Raw genomic sequence first — 13,380 nt, 5'->3', positions numbered from 1 at the left:
AATGTGCTTTCTTGTTATAGGGATGTTGAGCAGTATCTCCTTAAGGCTGGCACCTCCACCCTAGGATCCTACTTGCAGCTTACAAGACTGGATGCCTCAGCTCTAGTGATGAGCGAATGTTCTCGTTGCCTTAAGTTTTCCTGAGCATGCTCTGGTGGTCTCCGAGTGTTTATAACTGCTCGGAGATTTAGTTTTTGTTGACGCAGCTGCATGATTTACGTCTGCTAGCCAGCCTGAGTACATGTGGGGGATGCCTGGTTGCTAGGGAATCCCCACATGTATTCAGTCTGTCTATCAACTGTAAATCATTCAGCTGCAGCGACAAAAACTAAATCTCTGAGCACTTACAAATACTTGGAGACCACCCGAGCGTGCTCGGGAAAACCCGAGCAACGAGTACACTCGCTCATCACTACTTAGCTCCAATCACAGCTCCCTTATATCTTTTTTTTTTTTTACTACCGTCACAACTAATTGGGACCTCCCAGCCTGGTCAGTGTCAGCACACTATTTAACGATGATACAATACTGTGCATGCACAATAAAATTACTAAAACAGTGTCCTTATATCAAGTCTGTCATGGGTTTATCGGAGTTACAAAATGCCCCTGCCTGGTTTAGCTTCCATCGGACTTAGAGCATTCAAATGTTGCCTTCTCCCGCATGGCACCAATGGATGACTTTCCCCATTACCCCATGTGAGGATTCACAACCTACACTACGAAATTTTACCTCAATGTCTTAAAGAAAATCTGTCAGTAGGATCATCCCTATATGGTCTATATGGTTATGTAGGTCATAGAAAATGGAATAAAATGATACCTTGATTTTCTTAAAACGTAATAGAGATGCTCAGATCTATGGGCCGGACATAGGTCTCCCGAAGAATCTGCCTCCAGAACATATTGCACATGAAAGGTGGTGTTACTAGGGTGAGACATAAATTCAGACCAAGGGAACACAAAGGAGTATTGCATAAAAATATACACTGCTCAAAAAAATAAAGGGAACACTAAAATACTACATCCTGGATATCTCTGAATGAAATATTCCAGTTGCAAATTTTTATTCATTGCATAGTGGAATGTGTTCAGAACAATAAAACATAACAATTATCAATGCAAATCAAAATTAATATCCCATGGAGGTTTGGATTTGGAATGATACTCAAAATCAAAGTGGAAAATCAAATTACAGGCTAATCCAACTTCAGTGGAAATGGGGCATGACAAGGAAAAGATGCTCAGTATTGTGTGTGGCCTCCATGTGCCTGTATGACCTCCCTACTGTACAATGCCTGGGCATGCTCCTGATGAGGCGGCGGATGGTCTCCTGAGGGATCTCCTCCCAGACCTGGACTAAAGCATCCTCCTACTCCTGGACAGTCTGTGGTGCAACGTGACTTTGGTGGATGGTGCGAGACATGATGTCCCAGATGTGTTCTATCGGATTCAGGTCTGGGAAACGGGCGGGCCAGTCCATAGCTTCAATGCCTTCATCTTGTGGGAACTGCTGACACACTCCAGCCACATGAGGTCTGGCATTGTCCTGTATTAGGAGGAACCCAGGGCCAACAACACCAGCATATGGTCTTACAAGGGGTCAGAGGATCACATCTCGGTACCTAATGGCAGTCAGGCTACCTCTGGCGAGCACACGGAGGGCTGTGCTGCCCTCCAAAGAAATGCCACCCCACACCATTACTGACCCACTGCCAAACCGGTCATGCTCAAGGATGTTGCAGGCAGCAGATCACTCTCCACAGCATCTCCATACTGTTACGTCACATGTGTTCAGTGTGAACCTGCTTTCATCTGTGAATAGCACAGGGCGCCAGTGGCAAATTTGCCAATCCTGGTGTTCTGTGGCAAATGCCAAGCGTCCTGGACGGTTTTGGGCTGTGAGCACAACCCCCATCTGTGGATGTCGGGCCCTCAGACCATCCTCATGGAGTCGGTTTCTAACCGTTTGTGCAGACACATGCACATTTGTGGCCTGCTGGAGGTCATTTTGCAGGGTTCTGGCAGTGCTCCTCCTTTTCCTCTTTTGCACAACGGCTGAGGTAGCGGTCCTGCTGCTGGGTTGTTGCCCTCCTATGGCCCCCTCCACGTCTCCTGGTGTACTGGCCTGTCTCCTGGTAGTACCTCCAGCCTCTGGACACTACGCTGACAGATACAGCAAATCTTCTTGCTGCAGCTCGCATTGATGTGTCATCCTGGATGAGCTGCACTACCTGAGCCACTTGTGTGGGTTGTAGAGTCCGTCTCATGCTACCACGAGTGTGAAAGCACAACAAACATTCAAAAGTGACCAAAACATCAGCCAGAAAGCATTGGTACTGAGATGTGGTCTGTGGTCCCCACCTGCAGAACCACTTCTTTATTGAGGGTGTCTTGATAATTGCCAATAATTTCCATCTGTTGTCTATTCCATTTGCACAACAGCATGTGAAATTAATTGTCAGTGTTGCTTCCTAAGTGGACAGTTTGATTTCACAGAAGTTTGATTTACTCTGAGTTATATTCTGCTGTTTAAGTGTTCCCTTTATTTTTTTGAGCAGTGTACATAGTCATTACAACACACTTGTGTGGCTAGAATAAAATATGTCAAACGATAAGCTATGAGGGATAGTGACGGCAAGCTAGTCAGTTGGCAAAATAACTGACAAAAAGGAGGAAAAAGGAAAGTCTAGAATCAAAATATAAATATTAAAATTGTATTTTTTTGCGAACCAAGAAGATAACAAACATACAACAAAGCAGAGGCACACATACTAAATTGTATCAGTGAATATAAATTTATTTTAAAGCCATAAAAGAAGAGAATCCCATAACAAATAGATATTAATCCATACATGTTTGCAAATGCTGCATAGAATAGACAAACATTATATTTGCTATCAATATACACTGCGTTGTACAGTCAAGAGGATAAATGCAGCACATACTGTATGTTACATGTGGCGCCCCTAGGGGTATTTGCCACAAAAATAGTTATTGACACCAAATACAAATACTAGAATAGCAAGACTGCACTACCATCTCCGGCCAGAAGGGGGAGCTCCAGAGACTCCCCTTGATCTATTCTGGTCTGAGAAAAAGACTGGCAGTTGGGTTAAGGAGCTGAAAGTGAGAGGTCGTATAACTGAACTCCTAACAGCCCTATGACGGATTATAGGCCCGTAATACCCATAGTAGGAAAAGAGGAATAGAGAAAAAGGACATTGTGAGAACCGGGTAGCAATAACCTCTACCCAGAATAGGCGCAGAGACGGATACCGGATCCGTAGCTATATTCATTATATATAATACAGCAACCGGAAGGAAGTGAGGTGATATCAGCTTCACCAGGGTAAGATGCAGCAACAGACACAGAGTTCAGTGGTACTCCCAGAGGGGGTAAGCCGACAAAAAGGACTCGGGTTGTCCGTCGAACCAGAGCATAGAAGAGACAGATTGCTCCGGCAGCCAGTTCACAAACAGCAGCAGGGCCATACAGAAACTGCGCATAATAGGAGGTGGAAATCCTAACAGGGTCAAAGTAATTTCAGAGTTCTTATACAGACTCCGGTGACAGTGTTGGTCACAAATCCCTTTTTGTTGAAGTAAACTTGTTAAGTGTTTCAGCGCCTCAGTCTTTCATTTGGACAATAGCCATCAATCCAGGATCGGGGTCATCACAGCTGAGAGGACCTGCTGCTGATCAAGTAAGTGTCTGTTCCTTCATGATACCCCTTATACTGTGCATCGCCTGAGGCCACAGCACCGGGTCAAGCCACTAGTGACATCCCCCTCAAGAGACGGACCTCATTGATCTGGTGCTGGGTACCTCGGTCTCCCGGGCGTCACAACATGTGATGTAAATCTATACTACTTTATGTAACTCACTTGTATACCTCAAGTAGGTGCAAAGGAAAAAATGAAAAATGATAGAACAATGGTGCAGATAGAACTTACTGGTAGGGGGACCCTGGACAACATAATGCTTACCCCAACGCACGTTTCGGCGTTAGCCTTTGTCAGTGTGAGGCATGTAGATCAGGAGAGCAGAATGTCATTCATTACATGTCTCCACTGGTAACTAGTGTTGAGCGATACCGTCCGATACTTGAAAGTATCGGTATCGGAAAGTATCGGCCGATACCGGCAAAGTATCGGTTCTAATCCGATACCGATATCCGATACCAATACAAGTCAATGGGACTCATGTATCGGACGGTATTCCTGATGGTTCCCAGGGTCTGAAGGAGAGGAAACTCTCCTTCAGGCCCTGGGAACCATATTAATGTGTAAAATAAAGAATTAAAATAAAAAATATTGCTATACTCACCTCTCCGACGCAGCCTGCACCTCACCGAGAGAACCGGCAGCGTTGTTTGTTTAAAATTCGCGCTTTAACTTCCTTACGTGAAGTCCCGGCTTGTGATTGGTCGCGCGCCGCCCATGTGGCCGTGACGCGACCAATCACAGCAAGCCGTGACGTAATTTCAGGTCCTTCAGGATTTTAAAATTACGTTCCGGCGTTGTGATTGGTCGCGTCGCGGTCACATGGGCGACGCGACCAATCACAAGCCGTGACGTCACGGTAGGCTGGACACGCGCGCATTTTAAAATGCGCGCGTGTCCAGCCTCCCGTGACGTCACGGCTTGTGATTGGTCGCGTCGCCCATGTGGCCGCGACGCAACCAATCACAGCAAGCCGTGACGTAATTTCAGGTCCTTCAGGATTTTAAAATTACGTTCCGGCGTTGTGATTGGTCGCGTCGCCCATGTGACCGCGACGCGACCAATCACAAGCCGTGACGTCACGGGAGGCTGGACACGCGCGCATTTTAAAATGCGCGCGTCTCCTGCCTCCCGTGACGTCACGGCTTGTGATTGGTCGCGTCGCCCATGTGACCGCGACGCGACCAATCACAACGCCGGAACGTAATTTTAAAATACTGAATGCCTAGAAGGACCTGAAAATTACGTCAAGGCTTGCTGTGATTGGTCGCGTCGCGGCCACATGGGCGGCACGCGACCAATCAGAAGCCGTGACGTCACGGAAGGAAGGAAAAGCGCGCATTTTAAGAAAAGAACGCTGCCGGTTCCCTCGGTGAGGTCCAGGCTGCGTCGGAGAGTTGAGTATAGCAATATTTTTTATTTTAATTCTTTCTTTTACACATTAATGTTGTTTCGATACCGATACCCGATACCACAAAAGTATCGGATCTCGGTATCGGAATTCCGATACCCGCAAGTATCGGCCGATACCCGATACTTGCGGTATCGGAATGCTCAACACTACTGGTAACGCCTTCATTAATTTATAATAAGCCCTGGAGGTGAAGTCTCAGGGAAATCTATGTCCAGCACGTAGTTCTGAACAGTTCATATACATATTAAGAAAAATGTAGATTACTCTGAAATAAGACATCAGATCACAGATATGAAGGTGTCATTTTATTCAATTTTCTATGACCTGCATGCCCATTTAGACTGCGTAGGAGGGTTGACCCTACTGACAGATTCCCTTTATGACATTGTTGCATGCTTTGGTAGTTCAGGTCATGAATCCACACATGTGGTGGTGGTGAAAGTCATCCATTGATGCCATACTGAGAGGGGGAAACATTTGAATGTTTCAGGTCACATAAGAGCTTATTTAAGCAGGGAAGTTTTGTGACTCAAATGTACCTATTGCGATAGTCCTGATTTACAGATCTGCTTTTTCCCACCTATCAAGCATCAAAGCCAAGGCGAATGATGTGCTGCCACTGACAAGACCGGGAGGTGCAAACTACTGCAGTTGTGACAGGAGTAGTAACATGGCAGCACTGAATATTTTCTCCCATGGACATATTATACTTAACGGATCCCATTCCTTTCGTGCTTTTAAACCCTCGTACACAGATTTGGCAGCTGAAAGACACTTGATTTAGTAAACTTAGGCTAGGGTCACATTGCGTTAGGGCAGTCCGTTTAGCGCTACGGACTGCACTAACGCAATGTCCCAAAAGGGATCGCGTTAGCCGATCCCGCTAGCGCAGATCCCCGATCTGCGCTAGCGCAGATCCCCGATCTGCGCTAGCGAGGAACGGACCGCGAATGCTGCTTGCAGCGTTCGCGGTCCGTCACTCAAATGATGGCACATCGCTAGCGCACGCCCAATGTGGGCGTGCACTAGCTATGCGTTCACCATTACAGGCAATGGCAGCGTTAACGAACTACGTTACACCGTGTTATGCAGCGGTGTAAAGTAGTCCGTTAAACACGGTCACAGAACGCAATGTGACCCTAGCCTTATGGTTTTCATTGACTTTGAGCTCAAGGATATTGCATTATATCACTTTGTTGTTTCCTCTTTATATGAATTCTTTGCTGAATAATAAAAGTGAAAATTAAAAAATAATTTTTCTTTATTTTCAATATTTGCAGTTTTCCCGTTTTGATTTGTTTTGCAAGTACAGCAATCATTTATTAGTACTTTGCCAGCAGGGATAGAGAATTTGGCAGCAGACTGGGAACAAACTTCGGACTGGGAGTTTTATCATGCAGTCAATTGCACAACACTTGGAGAGAACGAGATTTTATCTTTAATGCAAATATATTGACTATGCTTAAACATCTAAACTTTTACTTACACATTTCAGCTCCTGGATTTCTTCATCGATCTAAAGATTTCGTGAAATCAAATATTATCGGACAACCTAGTTCTGGCATTATGGGACCGACACAAATCTAACGATTATTAAATATTTATCACTGATATTAGTTTTGGCTACAATACCCCCTTTATCTTTTCCCCAATCTAAGCAAATACCAAATGGTTTCCTTTGAGAAAGTCTATATCTAATGAGGAAGCAGGATGGTATGATTTCTCACTTTATATCCATCTAGATGGTTATTACCAAAAAGAGTTAAAACGAGTGGGTGGGAGTAATCCCGGGGTCAGTGGAGTCCATGTTAACAGACATGGTATAGGAAATCTCTTGGCACACTGCTTAGGCGTGTGGGAAGTGCTAAGATGCCCGATATCATCGCCCATTTATATCCAAAAAAGTTACAGATTATGTTGTCACTGTATTTTTTAACACTGCCCAGAATTAGAAAAAAAGATCTATTTTTCATTCCAAAAGCACCACTTGTATCCATGGGTTGTGCTAAGACTAGAACAGAGATGAGCTGTAATTACAGGCTCTCATGGACAAAAGTTCTGTGTATGGTTCACGTTAGACCCCTTTTCCAATCCTGAACAACCCCTTTCAATATTCTCCTGTGTTGAAATACTTTTTGTCCGACCAGTTCGGGTTGGGACTACTAACTTCAATGAATTAACATGTATAAACCCTTTTTGCCTTAAAGGAGGTGTTAGGGGGAAAACCCTGATTGACATCGGCCATGGACCGACCATTTATCAGGACCTCTCAGCTTGTGAATCTTTTGATGAGATCATCGGTGCCGACTACACAGATCGCAACCGAGAATACTATGAAAGAGGCCTGAGAAATGAAGCTGGAACGTTCGACTGGACCAATGTGATACATGTGTCATTATTTTATAAGTCTAGACTTTATTTTATGACTCTAGTCTTTAAAAGTTGGTTGAAGGTGAGAGGTAAAAAATTACATGGGTGTCATAAAAATGTTGTTTAACTGTAAGTCATAGGTTTATTGTGAAAGTTTCCAGTGTGGACGGCTTGTTTGCTTTTTATCCCATTGGGTTGGGTAATTTGCATGTCTCTGAGGTTACCCATTAAAACCAAGAGAAGATGACGATGGCATCAATAAGAGTCATAAAATGCAATTATACTGACCCAGGACTGGAGGTGATATCAAAGAAAGGGGGAATGTCATGATCTCAATGGCAAGAGATCATAGCATCAGCATATATAGGAACTAGCTCTTGGAAGATGGAAACTGAGCTGACCATGAACTAAACCTAACGCACAACTAGCAGTGGCCGGGTAGCATGCCTACGTTGATTCTAGATGCCCAGCACCAGCCGGAGGACTAAATAAAGCTAGCAGAGGAAAATATTAGTCCTAGCTCACCTCTAGAGAAATACCCCGAAAGGAGACAGAGGCCCCCCACATGTATTGGCGGTGAATCAAGATGAAATAACAAACGTAGTATGAAAATAGGTTTAGCAAATTTGAGGTCCACTTACTACATAGCAGAAGACAGAAAGGACACTTTCATGGTCAGCTAAAAACCCTATCAAAACACCATCCAGAAATTACTTTAAAACTCTGGCATTAACTCATAACACCAGAGTGGCAATTCCTGTTCACAAGAGCTTTCCAGACACAGTAACGAAACTACAGCTGTGAACTGGAACAAAAATGCAAAAACAAACATGGACAAGAGTCCAACTTATCTAGTAGTTGTCTAGGAGCAGGAACAAGCACAGAGAGGCTTCTGATAACATTGTTGACCGGCAAGCAACTAACAGAGCAGCAAGGTTATATAGCGACTCCCACATCTTGATGGGAACAGGTGAACAGAGAAGATGAAGACACCAGTTCAATTCCACCAGTAGCCACCGGGGGAGCCCAGAATCCAAATTCACAACAGGGGAATGAGCGAGAAAGACCAGGTTTTAAAAATGTAAGACTTTGGATGTTGGGCATTTTTGGGGGGTCAATCAAATGAAAGAGCTGTCCCGATATCTGACTTCTCCAGGCGCTGGGTCCTATACACAAAACATGAGTGTTAGGTTTCTGGTTTGTTTCCATTTATTTTAAGAGACTTTTTTGTGTTCTTTTTATCTTCTTTGTTTGCATTTATTAGGCACTGTGACTGCTTTCATCATGTTAAACTACTTTTAATAAGTTCTGTCTTGCGTTCTTAAACTAATCCATGAAGGCTTCCGAGAAGTTTTAGTTCTTGAACCAAATTTTAGTGGTGCCAATTGTGAGTGATTATTTGTAAGTATCAGTTGTACATTGGGGGGCTGTAAACATTGTAGACAGATTAGGTGGTCTTGTAGTAATTACCCCCATCATACCCACACGTCTTATTAGCTCCAGTGAGGGGGGTCATGACACTCTGGACTTAAAACCTATTGTGTCCTAACTTAAATGATTCTTCTTCAAAAATGGGACATGTCACAGGATATTAAATCATTGATTTTAAGATTATCTGTGATTCCGTTTCAGGATGTCAGTAGAAGAGAAGAAGAAAAAGCTTAGAGATACCGTAAAGAAAACTCTGAAATGTGATGTCCTCAATGACAACCCACTAGAACCGCTGATGCTGCCCCAGGTTGATTGTGTGATGTCTCTCGGCTGTTTGGAGTGCGCCTGCAGTGATCTGGACACTTATCGAAATGTCCTTAAAAATGTCTCTTCTTTGTTAAAACCAGGGGGTCATTTAATTATAATGGAGATTCTTAACTGCAGCACGTACTTATCCGGGGGTAAGAGGTTCTCCTGTCTGGTGCTGACAGAGGAATTTATGAGAAGTGCTATCACAGAGACGGCATACGTGATCGTAGATCTGGAAGTCATCCCCAGAAAGTACGACAAGGACCAGTACGAGCTGGGCAACCACGACTCCAGCTTGTTTGTTCTGGCTCGTAAAGTTAAAACTCCTTAGTGGGAGTCGGGGAGAGAGAAAAAGTCTGACCTATGAATATTCGCTTATTTCTAATCGATGCTTAGTTATGGAAATTTACAAACTTGAAACATGTAATTTTCAAACAGGAAAAACTTAAAGGTGTTGTCAAGTAAAAAAAAGTAACTTTTTATGGGGCACCGACTGCTAAGACCCCTACCAATTGGCAGAATGGGGTACTTTCACCTCCACTAGGGTGGAGCACATGAAACACTGCTGCTCCATTCATTCACTATTGGGCTACTGAGCTCTGCATTCAACTTTTTCTGGCAGCTCATTAAAAAATGAGTGGTGCGGTGGTCACACATACACTGATGTTCGGTCAGACCACCAATGATCAAGAGGTTATCAATTCTGTGGAGAGATGATAACTTGTTTTCACCGACCAAGGTTCTTATATACATAAGATGAGACTATCTGATGTGTATGGGTCTTCAAACTCTCTCCCTGCAGCTGATGGATAAAAAAGGACCGGACTGCGAAAATAATCTGCTACCAGAGATACGTGGCAGATTATTTTTCCTCCCTCTCCATCGAAAACTCAAGTGCTCATGCATGTGGGGGAATCACAAGTTTGACCATCTTCAGGGCTCCAAAGCTTAGAGCCTGTATGGTAGTCCTCTACTGCAGTGTGCGGAAACTAATCAGCAATGTGCAGTGCCTCTACTGCAGTTTGCGGAGACAGTACGGCAATGTGCAGTGCCTCTACTGCAGTGTACGGAGACTTTACGGCACTGAGCAGTGCCTCTACTGTAGTGTTCAGCGCCTGTATGATAGTATGCAGAGCATAAACATGTGACCATACGTGCTTATCAGCCTCGTCCAAATGAAAAACTCTTCACATAAGGAAGCTATTTTTCTAATGAAGGAGACTGATGGGCATGTTTGATCACAAGTTCCTCCTCCACTTGAGAAGAGAAGAGCTGTGCAACCTCTCAGGAAGGAAGAGGAGAATCTGTAAAACTAAATTTTAGTAAGTGCCACAAAGACATGTCTTCCAACACGTTTGTTAAAGTAGACATTTTTTTTTAGACAACCCCCTTTAGACAACCCCCCTTTAAGATAACATTATCAGTCACAGGGCAAAGACTTTCACTGACACACATGATTAGAGAAGCATAGTCACTTTCCTCTAAAAACAGCGCCACCACAGGTTGTAAGTGGTATAGCAGCTCAGAATCATTCATTCCAATGCAGCAAAGCTTAGTAGCAAGTAAAGGGCTTTTAACAGACAGATAAAATGCACATTTCTAATTACACATATCTTACAAGAACTAAGAAAAGCAAATTACTATTTTGTACCATGCATCTATATCTATTACTGATCCCAAATAATGCATGCATCTTTATGAAACTTATTTTTTTGTTAATAAAAGTATGTCAGAAAATGTTAACGGGAACCATTCAGAAACTTTTAACCCCTATAGCATTAATATGATTGTGTAACCCTTTTTAGAAATGAGCCAGCTGATCCCTTTATTGTCCCAAAGCACTGATCCAGTAGCAAGAAATCTGGTTTTGCAGTTGTGTCTGGAGGTGCAATGGGGTATGGGGTGTGACGATGCACTTACAGCTTCTCAGCCTCATGATGTATTTCTCATCAAGCACAACCCTGCTTTGGATGGTTGACAGGACATTGGACATGTTCTAGGGCAAACAACCTGACAATTAGCCAGAGAAGAGTGCTGTAAGGTAAGAAATACAGAGTAAGGCTGCCATCACACAAACAGTATTTGGTCAGTATTTTACATAAGTATTTGTACGCCAAAACCAGGAGTGGAACAATTAGAGGAAAAGTATAATAGAAACATATGCACCACTTCTGCATTTATCACCCACTCCTGGGTTTGGCTTACAAATACTGATGTAAAATACTGACCAAATACTGAACGTGTGACGGCAGCCTAAGGCTGAGAAGCTAGAACTGCAGCGTCACTCCCTAATGCACTTCCAGACATAATTACAAAACATGTTTTTCTCGTTGATCAAGCATAATTTGACCCATTAGACAGATACCTGCAGAGTGTCCAAATACAGTATATCAAATTAGTTCACAGAAGTTACACTACATAAAACATAATTTTTATTAGTTCAGTTAAAATAGAAGGCCAATGATCAAAAAAGACCTCACATTGTTAAACAAAAAAGAGATATAATAATGATAACAGATACAAGTAGGGTCGTGTAGGCCTGAGTGGGATATCATTTCAAAGGGATACTGCTCTATTCACCTCTATTCTGAGGCCTACCTAGCTCCGGAGGTTGGCACTCTAAAAAACACAAGTGGTAACCCCACTCAATGCAGACTGGCCCAATAGAACCCTGTTATTCTGTGTAAGTGGTATTTTCTAATAGAATGGCCAATATAAAAGACCAAATGCTGTCTGATGGGACCACAACTACATAAATTGCATAACATTGCTGTCATGATCCAGGCGTGGTTTTGTATCCTGTATCTCTTTCCCGGTCTGATCATTTCAATGGTTAACTTTGCTCTGCCTCATTCGGGGTTCAGGTTTGCTATTTAGCTCCGCTGCATCATGCAGGCAGTGTCAGTTATAGTTTCTGCCTACGGCGTTTGTAGCTGACTCTGCGTACCCTAATTCGTCCTGCTGCTTTCAGCCTGTACCCGTGTCTGTTTATTCCCCTCTTCCTGTTCCCATTCTGTGTTCCCCTTTTCTTGTTTGGATTCCCTGGTACCCGACTTGGCTTGGACTCTGACCTGCTGTTTTGCTTTTTGTCTTTGGCATTTCTGCTTCTGACCGGTATTGACCCCAGGGCTGCCACTAGGAATTTCAGGTCCCCATACTGTCAAAATTTTTGGGCCCCCTTGAAACTCTGCCCAGGCTCCACCCCCAGTTACACCTCCACCCCTCGAACCCTCCACAGCTCCTCCGCCCTCTCTTGGAAAAGCTCCACTTCTGGTGAATATCGGTCTGCACTTGGACCGTGGTGCATGGACCGGCCGCGGGTCTCCAGATCTGAAATTTGCAGCCTCATAGCATGTATGAGGATGCTGGTCAGGAGATCGGCGCCCAGTCCGTGGACTGCTGTGGGAGCACAGACTGATAGCCCCCTTTCAAAAATTACACTGTCATAATAATAAAGATGTTTCCGATCATATATACCAACTTGCTTCAGTAATTCCCCACCCCTTTCCAAACCTTAACCAAAACGTATAAGTTACTGCATGATCCAGAGATGCTGCCTGATGTTATAGTTGGGCATTTGGTTTTGTAGCAGCTCTGGATCATCCAGCATCTTATACATTCCACTAGCCTCCCCCATGGACCCTGTTGGATGCGACCCCCAGTCCCCACTAGCCTCCCCCTGGACCCTGTTGGATGCTGCCCCAGTCCCCACTAGCCTCCCCAGGACCCTGTTGGATGCAGCCCCAGTCACCACTAGCCTCCCCCTGGACCCTGTTGGATGCGGCCCCAGTCACCACTAGCCTCCCCCTGGACCCTGTTGGATGCGGCCCCAGTCACCACTAGCCTCCCCCTGGACCCTGTTGGATGCGGCCCCAGTCACCACTAGCCTCCCCCTGGACCCTGTTGGATGCGGCCCCAGTCACCACTCGCCTTCCCTCATCAGCCACATGATACCAGTACAGACACAGCCACTGTGAGCCACCTGAAGCCTCTTTTCACTAGAGAGACTCACCCTGCTCTCCCGCTCTCTGCCTGATCTGCCCTCCACCTGCTCGTCCGTTATCCGCCCCCAGTCAGAAGAACAGAACTGCAGAAGTGAAGAACTCCAAGACCACCCAACCTGAAACAGCG

General features: G+C 44.5%; 1 protein-coding gene and 1 pseudogene across 2 annotated transcripts in view; one reads left to right on the top strand and one right to left on the bottom strand.

Moving 5' to 3' along the window:
• The window catches only part of LOC143764417 (nicotinamide N-methyltransferase-like), a 96,537-nt gene that overhangs the window by 81,315 nt on the left and 1,842 nt on the right, over positions 1–13,380 (bottom strand). Inside the window, exon 2 of one of the 2 annotated variants that reach the window (XM_077249951.1) lies at positions 13,262–13,369. The exons of the other annotated variant lie outside the window; for it this stretch is intronic. The gene's annotated coding sequence lies outside the window, so the exon portion shown is untranslated. The remainder of the gene's footprint in view (positions 1–13,261; positions 13,370–13,380) is intronic. 2 annotated transcript variants of the gene reach the window in all.
• On the top strand, positions 5,276–10,637 carry LOC143766991 (indolethylamine N-methyltransferase pseudogene; annotated as a pseudogene).

The sequence above is a fragment of the Ranitomeya variabilis genome, chromosome 4, assembly GCF_051348905.1.
Source record: "Ranitomeya variabilis isolate aRanVar5 chromosome 4, aRanVar5.hap1, whole genome shotgun sequence".
In the NCBI taxonomy this organism is placed as follows: Eukaryota; Metazoa; Chordata; class Amphibia; order Anura; family Dendrobatidae; genus Ranitomeya; species Ranitomeya variabilis.
Note: the sequence above shows the minus strand (reverse complement) of the source record. Positions and strands in the feature narration are given on the sequence as shown.